We start from the raw sequence: 18,832 nt of genomic DNA on the forward strand, positions 1-18,832 counted from the left end.
AAATAACTTAGCCAGAGATGGAATGTATACACAGGGTTGCCTGAATTTTGAGTTAGAATTGCTAAATAAAAGGAAAAATAAGGAATTCTCGTCCAGTTATATTGGAAAAATTGAGATTTCTGCTTTAGTGAATAAATAACTTAGCCAGAAATGGAATGTATACACAGGGTTGCCTGAATTTTGAGTTAGAATTGCAAAATAAAAGGAAAAATAAGGAATTCTTGTCCAGTTATATTGGAAAAATTGAGATTTCAGCTTTAGTGAATAAATAACTTAGCCAGAAATGGAATGTATACACAGGGTTGCCTAAATTTTGAGTTAGAATTGCAAAATAAAAGAAAAAATAAGGAATTCTCGTCCAGTTATATTGGAAAAATTGAGATTTCTGCTTTAGTGAATAAATAACTTAGCCAGAAATGGAATGTATACACAGGGTTGCCTGAATTTTGAGTTAGAATTGCTAAATAAAAGGAAAAATAAGGAATTCTCGTCCAGTTATATTGTAAAAATTGAGATTTCAGCTTTAGTGAATAAATAACTTAGCCAGAAATGGAATGTATACACAGGGTTGCCTAAATTTTGAGTTAGAATTGCTAAATAAAAGGAAAAATAAGGAATTCTCGTCCAGTTATATTGTAAAAATTGAGATTTCTGCTTTAGTGAATAAATAACAGCCAGAGATGGAATGTATACACAGGGTTGCCTAAATTTTGAGTTAGAATTGCAAAATAAAAGAAAAAATAAGGAATTCTCGTCCAGTTATATTGTAAAAATTGAGATTTCTGCTTTAGTGAATAAATAACTTAGCCAGAAATGGAATGTATACACAGGGTTGCCTGAATTTTGAGTTAGAATTGCTAAATAAAAGGAAAAATAAGGAATTCTCGTCCAGTTATATTGTAAAAATTGAGATTTCAGCTTTAGTGAATAAATAACTTAGCCAGAAATGGAATGTATACACAGGGTTGCCTAAATTTTGAGTTAGAATTGCTAAATAAAAGGAAAAATAAGGAATTCTCGTCCAGTTATATTGTAAAAATTGAGATTTCTGCTTTAGTGAATAAATAACAGCCAGAGATGGAATGTATACACAGGGTTGCCTAAATTTTGAGTTAGAATTGCAAAATAAAAGGAAAAATAAGGGAATTCTGAAATTTCGGCTTCTTAACTTTATTGCACAACTAGATTATTTTATTTATTATTTTATTATTTAAAGATTTCATTTCCTTGGATAACGCAGATTGACAAATAATTAAAGCAAATCAATATCATAATAAAAATCTAGTTTTAATAATCAAACGATTTTGTCTTACTTCAATTTGCACAATTTTATGAAGTGATCACATAAGTATAAATCCAAGTTTCATATCCACGCTGTATCCCAAACTGGTTTTGGTATTTATGGTTCCTGAAAACGAGTACATCCGGTAAAGATTCTAAATCGATTAAAAAGAACAATTATTTCCTATTATGCAGGAAATGAAAATTAATATTTTTAATTCTATAAGATAAGGAGAAGAGATGTAAGAGGAGAATATTCAAGTTTGTAATGTTTTAGATATCATTATCATTAAATAATTTTTTTTGTTTAAACATCCATTTAGATAAAGCTGTATTCACGTTGAAGGAGACGACTATTGAGGTTATGATGTATGTATATATTTTCATTGAATAAATTAATCTAAACATTCTAAAACAACTGTATTTACATTCATCGTCACGTCACTGCTTTTTAAAATAAGGATTGTTAAAAAAATTAATCAATCACCAGTCAATGAAATTATTAAAACGTGACCGGCTATTTAATTTGTTAATACTTCCTAAAATGCTCCATTTTTGTTTTTTTTGCTTATCACCTATTTTTAGCAGAATAGCACGGATATTTAATTATTTCTCGTTTGCCAATTACCTAACGTTAGTTTGTGTAATATGCGTACTTCTATAGCGCTATGATTTATTTATACCATAGTAACTGTGTAAAATTTCTTTTATAAGGTAATAATAAAAAAAAAAATTGTGCAGCATGCTAAACATTAAAAAACTGACATAGCTGTGTCTAAAATTGCATGAGTCAGCTTGTCTAACAGCATATGTTAAGAGACGGCGCCTTAAAACTTGTTGCTAGCTGCTAATTTAGCAGAAGTGATGATGGCAGAAGTGATGATTAACATATTAAAATTGAAGTTTAAATTTTAGTCCAATTTTGTTCTATATATTGTTTTTTTGCTTTTTGTTATTAGTTTAAGTGAAAGCTAGTGATGGTTTTCCAGTATTAAGTTTGCTATGAATAAAATACAAATTTTGTAGTTTAATAAAAGCGAAGGATACAGCCGTACGTGTTAGTTAGTGTGTTTAACTTGAATATAAAAATTGTGTAAGTAAAATTTTGCGAGGTAAATTGGACTAAAAATTTAAACTACTAAAAATTTACTTGTTCTATCTGGTGTAAAGTTGGATATGGAACAGAGCCATTTTTTCAGTGTTGAATATGAGAAGTGGCTGTATGCCTGGGTGCTGGATTATGAGCAGTATTATGCAAGTGGTTTCACAAAATTCAACTTTTTACACGCGTGTGCAGATTCTGGAGGAATAATTTTTTTTGTATCTTATTAATTTGGAATCAAATTAGTAAAGCATTCTTTTAGTTGAAAGAATTTATGTGACATTGTTCGCAGTCTTCAGTTCTCTTTTTGATAGTATTTTTATAGATTTAGGGAGTTCCCTAGAGAAGGGTTAGGGTACGCTTGACTTTAAGATTAAATTTTAGGGTAATGTAGGATTTTACAATCTGTTCAGTTTTAGTTAGAATTAAATATGTCTAAATTATTTGGAATTTAGCGACAATTTGTAAATTATTACGTTGAAAATTATAGTTATCAAGGGCGAATCTATCAGTAAACAGTATGGGCAGTTTTATTTCTTATTTTTTAATAAAATAATAATAATTCCCTACCTTTTCCATTTCTAATTGCATCAGCAACATAAACATGAAAGAATTACGAAAGAAAAATCTCTATTTTCGGTATATTTTTGATTATTTGCTTTTTATTGCATATTCTGAAAATTCATCAAATACCTACGAGGGAAAAATTATTTAAAACAAATTAAAATGCATTTTAATAAGTAACAATCCATACTAAAGAAATGACCAATCAGAATGGAGAATTGAAAATGTGAAATGTAGGCGGTATGTGGAGCCAATAGAAAGGCCAGCTATTGTTATCTGACCACGCCCTTAACAAGCAGGCCACGCCTGTACTAATGAAATCTTCACTGGATTAACTTTATAAAATGGCAGTCTATACTTTAATTTTTTCTTTCTGTTAATGCTTTTTTTTTTGTGTCAAGAAGTAAAGGTCAGAATGGCCATCGAGATTAATTGTACTTTTTACAACTTTTAGTTCATCTATTTGAATTCTACACGATAAGAACATTTACAGAAATAAATTAAGTGTGTAAAAAGTTGGCCTACAAAGATAAAAATCACAATTTAAATGATAAATGCTTTACATTTGAGGATAAGAGTGAAGATTTATAAAAACTTTCAGGAATTTACTGTCGCAAATTTTGATGCCCCTAATATTTGGCACTGTTGGCCACTGTCTAAGCTCGCTTCTTGCAACGGGTCTGTTATAATCACTTTTACTAACACAAAGCTGAGTTTTTTTTGCCTCATTATTCAATTTTATGTTTTATATTTTGTACAATTTTTGTAATTATTATGCTGGAGGTTATAGTATTCGCACTGGCACTTCAATGTACATATGTACGTATTTATTTTCATGTAATAAATAAAAATCTTTCATTCATTCTTTTACTAACTTCGCTCAGATTTCATAACCTGGAAGTACATCTTCAGTAAAGTAAGTAAAGTAATTGCTTATTTTTTCAGGCGGGGCTTAACGACCAACTACCAATCAGGTGTCGTGGACGGGGGGGTGGCGGAAGCTCATACTTTATTATAAACAATTTTTTTTTTTTTGACAAATAAAAAGTAGCCATACGCAGGATTCGATCTGAGGATCTTCCACATGCGAAGCCATGCTCTTGACCACTAGACCAACACCCGCCCCTGGAAATACATCTTTACTTTAGGTGATTTTCTAGATTCTTGAAAATGGTATCTATGTTTATTATTATACTGCAAGTACCACATATACTCAAGAAGACCAACCATTTCTTTAAATTTCTTCCCAGGTATATTTGTTTGTTTTTTTTTGCGGTTTTCCGAGAACCTCTTTTCTGAAGTGCAAGGGTCTTGACAATTAAATAAGCCATGGTCTTCTAGATCAATCGTTCTCCATCATCTCACAGTGAGATATAATGTTACATGGCCATGAAGAGGTCTGAACAATAAAGGGTTTGATCCTTCCGAAGTTAAATAATAATCTAAGCTATTAATCCAAACCTGCCAGTTCTCAGACAGATATTTTTCTAATTTCTATTTTATTTATCTAATAATACAGAAAATATCAAATTATCAACTAAAGTGGGTGTAAATTAAAGTGCGCGTATATTTGACATATATTTGGCAAAAAGTGTAATTAACGTTAAGCGCGGTTAATTAATGATAATTAAAATATTCTTAGTGGATATATAATGAGTTCAGACAATGAGTGAACAGGTGTTCGTGAATAGATCGGAACAGGTGGGGGCAGGTAGAAAATAATAGAAGTAAATTGGCCAACCAAACTCAGTGACAAAATGAAGTGCTTTTTAACTGCTTTGGCATTATGTGTTCAATTTGATTTTTTCTATTTTATTCTTTTGTTTTACGATTGCTTGAGGAATGCTCTGTTTTTACTGGATGGTAGAAATGTAAAGAATGTTTATCTTTTCAAACAGCGAAGCTGCATAACTTTCGTACAGTACCATAAGAAGTTAATTGTTGCTAAGGGTACACCAATAAGTTGGAGCTTTTCTTTAAAATTTCGACACAGTGTTTCCCGCTTCATAGGAAATACATGATTTGAGGTCATCCTCCCAGTTAAGTCAAGCTAAATCACACTGGCATGGTACTACTGGACTTAGAAAAAGCCTTCGACACTGTTTGGCATACTGGACTTCTTCTTCCGCTTAATTGACTACCACTTTCCTGTATACCTCAAAAAAACTCCTTCACTGTTACCTCTCCAAAAGAAAGTCTATCCTCCACCAAAACTCTGAAGTGGCCTTTTTACACGTCATCTTGAAGAATACATCACCAACAGACTTACTCTTACAATAGACATACTTACAAAATTCTGCAGCAAAATGGAGAATTATTTTAACCACGACAAGACAAACGCTATACTCTTCACCAAACGCAGACCCTCTTTTAACCGACAAATCAGATTTAATAACACTCTCATTCCATGGTCTACCCACGTTAAGCACTTAGGCCTAACTTTGGGCAACAAACTGACTTTCACTAAGCGCGTTCAGGACAAAGTAAACTCAGGCAAACTGGACTACACGACTATTATTTCCTCTTCTCTCACGTGACTCCAAAATGACTGTGACTAACAAACTCTTTCTTTGCAAAGTAGTCATTAGGCCGATGTTGCTCTACGCCTGCTCTGCCTGGAGTCCTGACTTATAGTAGCAACATCAAGAAACTTCAGATAACGCAAAACAAATTTCTGAGACTCGCAAAAGACTTTCCACGACGTACTAGAATTGACTCACTCCACGAGACTGCGTCCATTATCCCCGGTACACTCCTATATCCAAAATCGTCTGCTCAAACTCTTTTCCATCCTAGACGGCCATCCTAATTCACTATGCCGCGACATAACCTCCTCCATCCTTCTTCAACATACGAAAGGTCGTTTGAAAAGTCTGTGCAAAGTCAGAGAGATAGCACTACTGGCGCGTATCGAGGTTATGTTTAGTTAGTAGCATCTCTTGGAAGTACACACACCAAGTTTCAGCCAGATCGGTCTATTTCTTTGTGTTTGGCATTCGTTTGAATCCAGGAAGTCGAGTGATTTTCAAAAAATGGACGAAAAAGAATTTCGTGTGTTGATTAAACACTACTTTATGAAAGGCAAAACGCCTCAGGAGACTAAAGAGAAGCTTGATAAACGTTATGGTGATTATGGTGCACCTTCGATTAGAACAGTTTATAAGTGGTTTCAAAATTTTCGGAGTGGCCATATGGGCACAAGTGACGCTGAACGTTCTGGACGCCCTGTTGAGGTTACTACTCCAGAAATCATTGATAAAATCCATGATATGGTGATGGATGACAGAAGAGTGAGATTGCTAGTGCTGTGGGCATCTCGAATGAACGGGTACATAATATTTTGCCTCAACATTTGGACATGACAAAGCTATCCGCAAGATGGGTGCCGCGATTGCTCACGCTTGACCAAAAACGAAATCGTGTGAAGTGTTGCAAGGACGGTTTGCAGATGTTCCAGAAGAATCCGCAGGACTTTAAGCGTCGTTTCGTCACTGTGGATGAAACATGGATACATCACTACACTCCTGAGACCAAAGAACAACTAAACAATGGGTTACCAAGGGGGAATCTGCGCCAAAAAAGGCGGAAAGATTATGGCGACTGTCTTTTGGGATTCGCAAGGAATAATCCTCATCGACTATCTGGAAAAGGGTAAAACTATTCAGGTGCATATTATTCATCGTTATTGGACCGTTTGAAAACCGAGCTGCAAGAAAAACGCCCACGATTGGCCCACAAAAAAGTTCTTTTCCATCACGACAACGCACCAGCTCACACCTCAGCAGTTGTGGTCGCTAAATTAATGGAAATAGGGTTCCAACTCGTTTCACATCCCCCCTATTCCCAGACTGGCTCCCTCGGACTACTATTTGTTCCCCAATATGAAGAAATGGCTGGCGGGAAAAAAATTTTATTCAAACGAGGAGGTGATTGCAGAAACGAATGGCTATTTTTCAGACTTGGACAAATCCTATTATTCGGAAGGGATCAACAAACTAGAGCAGCGTTGGACGAAGTGTATAAGCCTAAAAGGAGACTATGTTGAAAAATAAAAAAGGTTTACCCCAAAAAATTAAGTAGTTTTTATTTTTGCACGGACTTTTCAAACGACCCTCGTACAGACACAAAAGACTAAAACATATCCTACTCTAACTCTCTACACTAGCTGCAGGTTTTTCCTCTCCTTTTTTCCCTACATTCCAATCCTCCTCACCTAATTTTTCTCTTTCTTCACGAAATTAGAAGGTTGAAATGTATAATACATTTACATTTCTATATTTATTTTATGTATATATTTTTGTAATAAATATTTATTCTATTCTACTCAAGCTAAATTTATTTTACAACCTTTTTTTATAAGTACACATCACAAAAGCAAATATCTACATTAAAAAATTATGTTTACACCAAAACATCATGCCAAAATAACTAAAAACTAAACAATACTGATTAAAACCAAAATTGTGGGTTAAAAACAAAATTTATACAGTATATAATTAGGAATGATACGCTCTATAATAAAAACAAAAACATTCCATTGAACTGCTCACATTTTCGCTAACAATGTGTCAGCAAGTATAGAGGGAAACGGAAACTTAGTTAAATTGTAATTCTTTGCGCTCATACAAATTATCAGTCTTTGCAGATCGATGAAAATTTTTAAACAGATCAGAAATATAAAATACGAGCACTCGTACATGCGTGCTGACAGAGTAAATCAGCTATAAAACAGTTAATAAACTTCTAAAGAGTCTAAAGACCATCAGAAATCCTTTAAAATGATGAGAATTCCAGAAATAATAGTTATTTATTTAACAAGTGTGGAAAGTAGTACTTTTCCTCACGCGAGGCAGGGTTTGCATGCACGAGCGAGCGAAGCGATGCGAGTGCAAGTGCAAATTGCCGAGTGTGAGGAAAATACTTTACACTAGAGTTAAATATTATATTTTTTCTGCAACCATTTATTAACTAATAAAATTAAAAATTTCATTTTTACAGTCTACAAAAAGTAATTTATTTATTATAAACATTTATTGTTATATTACAATTATTTACATTACTTACGTATTTACATTACTTATTACATTTTCTACTGTTTCTTTTATTGATGGAGGAGTGTTTTCTAAACAGGCATCACTAGAATCCATTTTAAATTTCTATAAGGTAACACTATAACCTTTTTAACTGTTATAATTAAAAATATCTAATTATTTATTAAAGTATTATTTTTATTTCTATATTCCTTTCAATTTTTATTTTATTTTTTAATATTCGTTTTTTAATTATTTAAATAAAATAAATTTAAATAAGCTTATTAGAGTTTTACAGAAAATATTTATGTTAATAACAAAACTTCTTATATCAAGGAAGCACAATACAGTTTTTCCACTCACTTGTGCGGAAAGTGACACTAATGGGAATTTCCCCCCACCAGTGTGGGAAGTTGGGCATTACACAGCTGATTTTAATTGAGTAATGAGAACTTCCCTACATGGTTGCAGAAAAAGAAATTTTTCATAAACATTCTAAATATTAAGCGATATCGGAATAACAGTTGAAACAGAACAAAACAAAATCATAAAAAACTTAACAATATATTCCGTCAAGTGTACTAACGTTGAGTTTTGGCCCCTCCAAAATTATTTGGCAGAGTTAATGTTGGAAAAACTTACTAATTCAAGTCGTCTTACTTTCTTACGTTTTTATTTATATAGAAATTGCGTTCTCAAACAAATTTACTCTCAATTAAATAAGGTTAAAGTATTCAAACTATCTGCTGACATCAAAAATATACAAATAAATTTCTTCTCTGCAGTTCTCCTTCGAATGGAAGGTACGTAAATATATAAAATTACCGAATGATTGGCTAAAATGCGTAAACATGAACCACGTCGCTGGCCGCAAGCCAGTCATATATACGTATAATTAGTGCGTGCCTAATACTGCGACTAAAATTTCTATGCATCAAATCAAAGTTAAATAAATAATAAAAAGAATGTTTAAGTCAATAGGCAGTTTTGACTTTTTACTTTCCCAAAGATCATTGCACGAGAAATCATTGTTTTTTTTTTTTGAAGTTTTGCAAATTTGAGTTCTTTTATCCCAAAGTTTATTTTTGTTGAGAATCCCAAAATTTGTTAAAGCTGTTTTCTCAAATTAGCCTGTGATTTTACCTGTTGTTTGACAGTATATTAGGAACGACCAAAAGCCTGATCCTGAGATTCCATCAGATAGTTAGTTGTCAGCACCTTTATAAAAAGGCTCATAACTAGGAAAATCAGTAATTTATTAGAAGACAAGGACCATTTTATCTTTAAAAAGGCAACCCCTCTCCCCAAATAATCCCTAATTCTCCAGTTATAAAAATTGTTGGTGTTCTCAAACAACATGAACTAATAAAAATCAAAACCTTGCAGCAACACCAACAAAAGAATTTTAAGCTCTCGACATTTTGATATTGCAAATAGAAGATCTCTATAAATACAAAGTTTTATAATGACCTCTTTTGGAAATTGACTATGTGTCGACCATAAAACTTACCATGCGGAAAAGGCATTCCAGAAGAAATGAAATATTACAGAAATTTGCTGCATCACAAGGTCAAAGTCTGAAGGTTAAAGACTGACAGGTTACTTAGACTCACCCAGTTATATCATTCCGGGGCTACGTTTGTTAATTTTTTTTTTAATGATATTCCATAACGTATTTTTTTTTTATAATGTAGAATAATATGTACTCTTATTAACATATATATTTTTTAAAAGAGTTTAATAAAGCCAAATCGAGACAAGTAAATAAATCGCAAGACAAATCTGTTGTTTGAAAACAGATATTTTGAATCTAAAATAACGCACATTATACAATAAAATACATTAAATTAGCCGTTATTTTTAAATTCTAAATTTATTTTTAAAAACTGAATGAATAAGAAATTTAAAATATATATATATATATATATATATATATATATATATACGCTCATATATTCAAAGTTTAGCTCAGGCCATCAAAAATATGCGATAGAGTGCAGAGGAACTCTATTTTTAACAATTTTATATTAAACACTAAACCAGTGGTTACCTACAGCGGCCAAAGGATTCTGACCTTTCATAATTTGCTAGTTCATATCTTTTTTAAAATAAGCGTGCGCTGAATTGAGTTTATTTGGTAGAAAAGCAGAAAATTTCTGACTAGCTGTTTTAACCAAAATCAATTTGGTTATTGTGATTTTCCCACAGAATATTGAATGAACTAAAATTTATATCTAAAAACGTAAAATACTAATAATAATAACCTATTAATTATATTCTTGTCAAATTTATGAGATTCCTTTTTCTCAAAACTGTATATTATAACACGCCATTAAATGCCAATAAAAAGTAAGTTAGTTTTTTGTATAAATCAACAGCATTATCCGTCATAAACTAATACGTACTTACAAACACATATTGCGTTCGCTAGCAGAACTAATAAAAAGCTCGACAAAAGTAAGGCTCAGATTATTTATTTGATTTTCCCCAGTTTTGGCACTACAATGTTTTACCATCGAACAACATTCATTGCCTACAATAGTCACATAATACACGCAGGGACTTACAGAGATAACTGATATTAACATAACCGTTGCATAAACAAAACGTTTTAGAAACAAATATTAAAAGATACAAATTGAATAGAACTTAAACAAAAAAAAAAAAAAAAATCACATAATATAAAAATAATCATACTAAATGAGAGATAAACTTCTAAATTAAATTATAACTTAAATATTATAATAGTACATTATAACTTACATCAGTCATTAAGCATGGATGAGCGCAACATGACTACGTTTGTAAATATTAAGACAGTCAGATTTCGACTGTAGTGATAGTAAATTAAATAGTTGTTCCTCTCTGCTAATAGAGCTTGCAATAGATAATTGGGATAGATATTTTAATCTAATACATTCATAAATCGGACAGATAATAAATAAATGAAATAAATCTTCATTTTTCATGGAGATGGCAAAGAGTACAGAGCTGGTTAGGATTATCTTTGTATAATATTGTAATACATACAAAGAACCAATTGATTGATTTGATACAAAGATCAATCCGCTTTATTCAGCCAAGCAAGTTTTACAACAGTTTTTTTTTGAAAAATCTTGTTAGTCTAACAATTTGAGTCACATTTACAAAAAAGAGAAGCTTTTTATTATTTGAAGAACGAATTAGAAAATGTACAGTTAAAAATACTGCAAAATAGTGTAAACAGGTATGCATCAAGAAGGTAAAAAGAGAGAAAAAAATACGCGGAAAAAGTATCTAACTGTCAAAAAAATCATTGTAATATAAGAAACAGCAATTAAGAAATATTCTATTAACTATTTAGCAAAAGATAAGCAGATGGACTGCTGTCCATGCTTTTGTGTAAATATGTTTTGCTGTTTATAAGATTATGTACATATTAATTCAAAATAAAACACAATTATTATTATTATTTAGCAAAAAAATTCAACAAAAATTTAATCCAAAATATCCGGAGCGAGCGTGGAAATTTGCTTTATTATTTCTGGAATAATATTTCAATTTCTGCGGGCAATGTTTTTTAAAATGAACTACAATATCATTTTAATCATTGAATTGTTCAAATTTAAACAATACTTAGAACTCACTATTTACCTAAAGAAAATACACACACGTACTGAAATTGTTTAAAATGAAAATAAATAATGAATGTAAATTTAAATAAAATGATTACCTTATAGCTCATGAAGAAGTAAAACAGCACAGTAAGTTATAGAAATAAAAATACAAACACTGGATATTTACTGACACAGAAAACACTTCAGCATAATTTCACTACACACCAGCAATTGTAAGCCATATACACTAAATTTCTGTATTAACAGAATCACAAATACCTGCACATAACTAAGAAAAGAATACCTGCCAATATAATACTAAGAAAAGTGAGAACACACACTTCATACGGCTATGTGAGGTGGCCTTCTTTCAGCAGGCCTTGACATGAACGCGCTCTACTATTTCTTTAAGTGAACAGCTTTTAACGTAGTTTTTTTTTTAAAAATAATCAGTAATTTATAATTAAAAATAAATATATGTATTACAATTACCTTCTCCATATTATTTGTTTATTTGTAAATGTCAGAATTTAAAACAAAAATATTTAAACACTCTTATCGCAGTTACTTAATATTATCACTTATAAACTTCTCTTAATCTAATAATAATAATAATAATAATAGCCATAGTACCTAGGAGCTTCTTACAGCTCACTGTCCGGTGATGGACAGTGTTGTCTGTAACGAGAGAACACTGTCCGGAGGCCGGCAGTGCACTGGAAAAAGCTCCGGGCGCTAATGACCTTAGCTGTTGATGCGCAAAAAAAAAAAAAAAAAAAAAAATAGCCATAGTACATAGCGTGTCAAATACATTAGAATAAGAACATCTTAAAAACAAAATAAAAAGTCGTAGTAAGTTCAAACTTCAATTCAATTCCATCTTAATTTATAGTCGCTTAAGATTCACTTTTATCGTTACCCATCAAACTATAAGCGCTTAAACTTACAGTGTTTATTTATCAGTTATTCATGATTTTCTGAGAATTCTTTTAACTATAATATAAACATTTGAAAGTTTAATTATTTTCCATTTTAAACCTTTGAAATGGAGAAGGAAAGGGAAGTGTAACCATCACTTATTTCCTAGAATGCCCAGAGGCGAATTTAGCTCAGTTTAACTGTCAAAACGTATTCAGAATGAATTATTCAGTTGACCAAACTTAGTAGGAGGTAATGGTGAATTGTTTGTGTTAGTAAGCTTTCTATTTATTGTCGTTTAGAATTTGTAAACTTACTTTGGACCAGCTTGACATTTTACGCACATTCACTATTTAATTTTTTCTTTTTTTTCTTTTTAATTGCGGCTCCCATAAAATCCGCTTCTGAGAGTGTCTCGTCTTTTGATTCTAACAGATAGTTTAGCATCTTTACTTGATTAGATTTTTAAAACAACAAAAAAAGATCTTTCAACTTAGGGAAGTATGATTTTACCAGATTTTCATTTTCATTATACTTGGCAATGCTAACTGCTCATTTAACCGTGACTCATCTTTAATTCAAACAATTTTGCCAGAAAACTTTCTTCCCTCTCAAAAAAAAAAAAAAAATTCATTCACTTTCATGCGAATGAATGAATGGCGTCCAAATTTAAATTTTCAAAATACAACTTATGAACTGAAAAAGGATTAGTGCTCAGTCGACTATTTACTCACCTCAATCCTGCACCATCTCCTTGCATTTACTTGTTGCTAGACCAAATGATCTTTTAATGATTAGCATCTTAATTTATTTATTTTGTTTGCGTAGAGTAGACGACAAAGTGAACTCCGTCCACTGTTTGGGCAAATAATATTAATAATTATTGTTGTGTATTGTTTAACTATTGTAATAAATGTCATAAGAGAGAGTCCAGTGTGATTTACTGCAGTTTTTAACTGATTTTTATAATAATACGGTACTCCGATGTAAAATTTGACTTTAATTGTAAAGAAATAAATTTACTATTTATTTTATAAATAAGAACTAAATAAATATATATCTACATCTACATAAAATCTGCTACGCTGCTGCTGCAATTTACTTGGTGCACAAGTAAGTACCAAATAAATTTACATTTATTAGCTTCTTCACATTTACTAGCTAGTTAAACTGAATTTCATGAATATGGAATAACCGAAAATTTAATAAGTATGAAAAAATAAATACCAATTTAGATCATAATATTTATTTGTTGTGCCAAACTTTCGACCTAGGGACTAGGTAATCTTCGGGGCTTATTGTCTATATCAGCGTTTCCCAACCTTTTTTGGCTCGCGTACCACTTGGTAGTACATCATGCTAAAGGAGTTCAAGTTCATGTTCACTTTATAAACTTATCTTCTAAATTATATAAACAAATCTTCTAAATTTATTTCTTTTAAGCATTCAACTATCTGTAAGTACCAATTAAATTTAATGTTGCTTGGATAGAGCTTACTCATTACAATCGGTCTCTTTTAGCAGATTTTAACATAGTTATCATTTAGGTTCTGCCACATGATAATTCTAAAAAATTTTCTTTATCTTTTATTGATAATGATGTAGCTTTTCCTAAATTTTCTTTATAGAAGCGGTTTGAAATCTAATTATCATTTGTGTTTTCGGGTTTCGGAAAATACTCCGCGAAAGACAATTTTAATCCTGTTAAAAGTGCTATTATATTTTCTCGTATATCTTGAGACAGACCAACCTTATTACGAGGGTCGTTTGAAAAGTCCGTGCAAAGTCAGAGAGATAGCACCACTGGCGCGTATCGAGGTTATGTTTAGTTAGTAGCATCTCTTAGAAGAACACACACCAAGTTTCAGCCAGATCGGTCTATTTCTTTGTGTTTGGCATTCGTTTGAATCGAGGAAGTCGAGTGATTTTCAAAAAATGGACGAAAAAGAATTTCGTGTGTTGATTAAACACTACTTTATGAAAGGCAAAACGCCTGAGGAGACTAAAGAGAAGCTTGATAAACATTATGGTGACTCTGCACCTTCGATTAGAACAGTTTATAAGTGGTTTCAAAATTTTCGGAGTGGCCATATGGGCACAAGTGACGCTGAACGTTCTGGACGCCCTGTTCAGGTTACTACTCCAGAAATCATTAATAAAATCCATGATATGGTGATGGATGACAGAAGAGTGAAGGTGCGTGAGATTGCTAGTGCTGTGGGCATCTCGAATGAACGGGTACATAATATTTTGCATCAACATTTGGACATGACAAAGCTATCCGCAAGATGGGTGCCGCGATTGCTCACGCTTGAACAAAAACGAAATCGTGTGAAGTGTTGCAAGGACGGTTTGCAGCTGTTCCAGAAGAGTCCGCAGGACTTTAAGCGTCGTTTCGTCACTGTGGATGAAACATGGATACATCACTACACTTCTGAGACCAAAGAACAATCTAAACAATGGGTTACCAAGGGAGAATCTGCGCCAAAAAAGGCGAAGACCGTTCCTTCGGCCGTAAAGATTATGGCGACTGTCTTTTGGGATTCGCAAGGAATAATCCTCAACGACTATCTGGAAAAGGGTAAAACTATTACAGGTGCATATTATTCATCGTTATTGGACCGTTTGAAAACCGAGCTGCAAGAAAAACGCCCACGATTGGCCTACAAAAAAGTCCTTTTCCATCACGACAACGCACCAGCTCACACCTCAACAGTTGTGGTCGCAAAATGAATGGAAATAGGGTTCCAACTCGTTTCACATCCCCCCTATTCTCCAGACTTGGCTCCCTCGGACTACTATTTGTTCCCCAATATGAAGAAATGGCTGGCGGGAAAAAGATTTTATTCAAACGAGGAGGTAATTGCAGAAACGAATGGCTATTTTTCAGACTTGGACAAATCCTATTATTCGGAAGGGATCAACAAACTAGAGCAGCATTGGACGAAGTGTATAAGCCTAAAAGGAGACTATGTTGAAAAATAAAAAAGGTTTACCCCCAAAAATTAAGTAGTTTTTATTTTTGCACGGACTTTTCAAACGACCCTCGTACTGTACATATTTAACTTTAAGTTTACTGTATAATATTATTATTGTAATTAAAATAATTTTTATGATTTTTAGGAAAAGACGTTTCTATGATATTTTTATGTTTTTTTTTTTATTTATTTTTTCTTATATCCGCCATTATTGATTATTTTATGCGTACCACCAACCAACAACTCGCGTACCACAGGTTGGGAAACGCTGGTCTATATGATATTTTTACATAGTTATTGTAAAATTAGACGGAAACATGTTGGCCTCGACACATGTAGCTCTCTGCAGGGACAAAGTTAATAGCATTAACTCGCTCTCGTCTAGTGTATCCTCTATCATGTCTGCTAATGAACTCTGAAGATGAGCCCTAAAGATTACTTAGTTCCTAGTTTCGGAATAATAAAAATATATCATGATCGAAACTGTCATTTATTTTTTCATCCTATTGAAATAATGAATCTGTCATCAAAAATAAATGAACAGGAAAATTTAATTCAAAAATATGAATAACGATCAATTTTTTTTGTGCAACAACGAATGAATAACGAAAAATGATTTATAAATAAATATCTAATTGAATTTAGTGCATAAAAATGTGTTTGAATAATGCCCAAATGTTAGAGTCACGCAAAAAAACAATAACAAATAGTCTACTATTTTAATATTACTTCGGTAATATTCATCTCAAATAGACCATGATTTCCGGCATTCCAAATGGACAAATAGACGGAAACATGTTGGCCTCGCCACATGTAGCTCTCTGCAGGGACAAAGTTAATAGCATTAACTCGCTCTTGTCTAGCGTATACTGTACACCAGCGTAGAGAACTTGAACTAACTACTCGTATACTAAATTTATAGCCCGTTTTATAAACTAGCACTTTTCTTTTTTTTTCATATTTTTTGAAAATAATTTGTCCAGAAATAGTTATTTATTTAACAAGTGCGGAAAGTAGTACTTTTCCCTACACGAGGCAGGGTTTGCACGCACGAGCGAGCGAAGCGAGACGAGTACAAGTGCAAAGTGCCGAGTGTGAGGAAAATACTTTACACTCGAGTTAAATATTATATTTTTTCTGCAACCATTAGGGTTATTAACTAAAAAAAAAACTAAACAGGAATCACTAGAATCCATTTTAAATTTCTATAAGGTAACACTATAACCTTTTTTACTGTTATAATTAAAAATATCTAATTATTTATTAAAATATTATTTTTATTTCTATATTCCTTTCAATTTTTATTGTATTTTTTTAATATTCGTTTTTTAATTATTTAGATAAAATAAATTTAAATAAGCTTATTAAAGTTTTACAGAAAATATTTAATAACAAAACTTCTTATATCAAGAAAGCACAATAAAGTTTTTCCACTCACCAGTGAGGAAAGTGACACTAATGGGAATTTTTCCCCACTAGTGAGGGAAGTTGGGCATTACACTGCTGATTTTAATTGAGTAATGAGAACATTCCTACATGGTTGCAGAAAAATAAGTTTTTTTTTTTAAAGTACAAAATTGTTTCTGTGGATAAACTATTTATAGAACTATTTCTATTCTTTAAATTTGGAATTCCAGATCTTCATCATTCAGAGCCACCTTAGAATCAAAAGATAACGTTCATCAATCACTGCAAACAAAAATTTGCATATTGTGCAAACTCTTGCTGCTTCCATATTTCATCAAGTTTCTGCATTTGATTTCATTTTAATTATTACGGAGACGCCTAAAATACAATGTGTAAAACTCAAAAAGTTATTTACGTTTGTGAAAAGTAACATTATTGTTTCCTATTTAATTTATTTGGTATAAGAATTATAACAATCGCAGGAAAAGTAAACCGTATGATTGTTTTACATCAAAGTTTATCCTAAACATACATAAAAAGGTAAAAGTTTCCAAAAAAATTATAATAAATCTTTTAAAAAAGTATAATCCAATCAAAACATGACAAAATAAAAGATATAAAAGATTGTTATAAACATGAATCAATTTGACCAGTCTAAACAAATAGACTATAAATTACTTCGGAGCAAGGACGGCATCATCACACTTCAGCATCATTAGGATGCTTGCCAACTTTTCTTATTCATTGGCTATCCAAGTTGATTACTATCTGATAGAAGATTAAAACAACGTTTTAGCACTAATTAAGAAAAAGTATTTTTTTTTGTCTTTCTTTAATTCTTAATTACTTGCACGATAATGTTTAAATATTATAATAAAATATATTTTTGAATTGTTTGCCAGGATTCAGTCAATAAAAACACTCGATTTTTCGTTATAGGTTTTTGGAAAATTAGTTTTCCTTTGGGCGTTACTGTAAGTGTTAGTTGTTTGTAAATATTGATATTGGTAAACCAATATTTATTGTACCAATAATGTTGTATCTAATATCAATAGTATTGTAACTAACAACTAACACCTATAATTACGCATTGAGAAAAACAGTGACGAACAATTAGGAGTTGTTTTATTGACCGAATCCTGTTAAACATAATTCATTATATCCAATATTTTACGGCTATTTAGAAAAAAAGTTGATTCTAATAAAAAACTGTGACTAAGACATCATAAAATAAGTAAAAATGAATAACCCCAGGCAAAATCTTTTTTATATAAAAAAAAGAACATTATAGTTATATATAATTCTAAACAAAGTTTAGAAACCTCAGAAATGCCAGCATGCCACGTTTACTCTTCGGCGGGGCTCCTTCTTCAACTGCAATCCTCTTCCTTGTACAGATCTGGTGCGCTATCTTGGGCTCAACATAGACAAACGACTCACATGGAACCCACACACTAGACTTAAAAGACAAGCAATGACAAAACGTGCGAAACTGCTTTACAGACTTCTTGGACGACGCTCCAAATTACCCAATTGAACTCAAACGCTTAATATAAAACACTATTCTCAAACCTATGCGGACTTACGGACTAGAGCTGTGGGGTTCGGCCAAACCTACAAACATACGGACTGTACAAACATTTCAGTCAAAACTCCTCCGACAGATAGCTGACGCTCCTTTCTACGGTGACTAACCTCACTCTTCACACCGACCTCAACATTCCCTTCATAGAACAACACGCCAAGACTAAATACTAAAAATTCCATACTGCTCTCTCTTCTTGTTCCAATTCTCTTGTACAGTCTCTCGCCTCCTCTGACATCCCTAACAGTACTCCTCGTCGACTGAATCGCCAGTGGACCCGCGACTTCCTTGAGGTCTGAACAACTAAATCTCTCCTCTCTCCTCCTCGTATTCTCCTCCTCACGTTTCTCCTCTCTCCTATAGAGAGTGCT

The 18,832-nt window shown here is 32.1% G+C and overlaps 1 protein-coding gene across 2 annotated transcripts in view; it reads right to left on the reverse strand.

Annotated features, from left to right (window-relative positions):
* The window catches only part of PRL-1 (protein-tyrosine phosphatase 4A family member PRL-1), a 124,290-nt gene that overhangs the window by 83,230 nt on the left and 22,228 nt on the right, over positions 1-18,832 (reverse strand). Inside the window, exon 1 of one of the 2 annotated variants that reach the window (XM_074122157.1) lies at positions 11,690-11,922. The exons of the other annotated variant lie outside the window; for it this stretch is intronic. The gene's annotated coding sequence lies outside the window, so the exon portion shown is untranslated. Of the gene's footprint in view, positions 1-11,689; positions 11,923-18,832 lie in introns of those variants that run through there. 2 annotated transcript variants of the gene reach the window in all.

Source organism: Rhodnius prolixus, unplaced genomic scaffold (genome assembly GCF_049639745.1).
Source record: "Rhodnius prolixus isolate KJV_2025 unplaced genomic scaffold, Rpr scaffold_8, whole genome shotgun sequence".
Lineage (NCBI taxonomy): Eukaryota > Metazoa > Arthropoda > Insecta > Hemiptera > Reduviidae > Rhodnius > Rhodnius prolixus.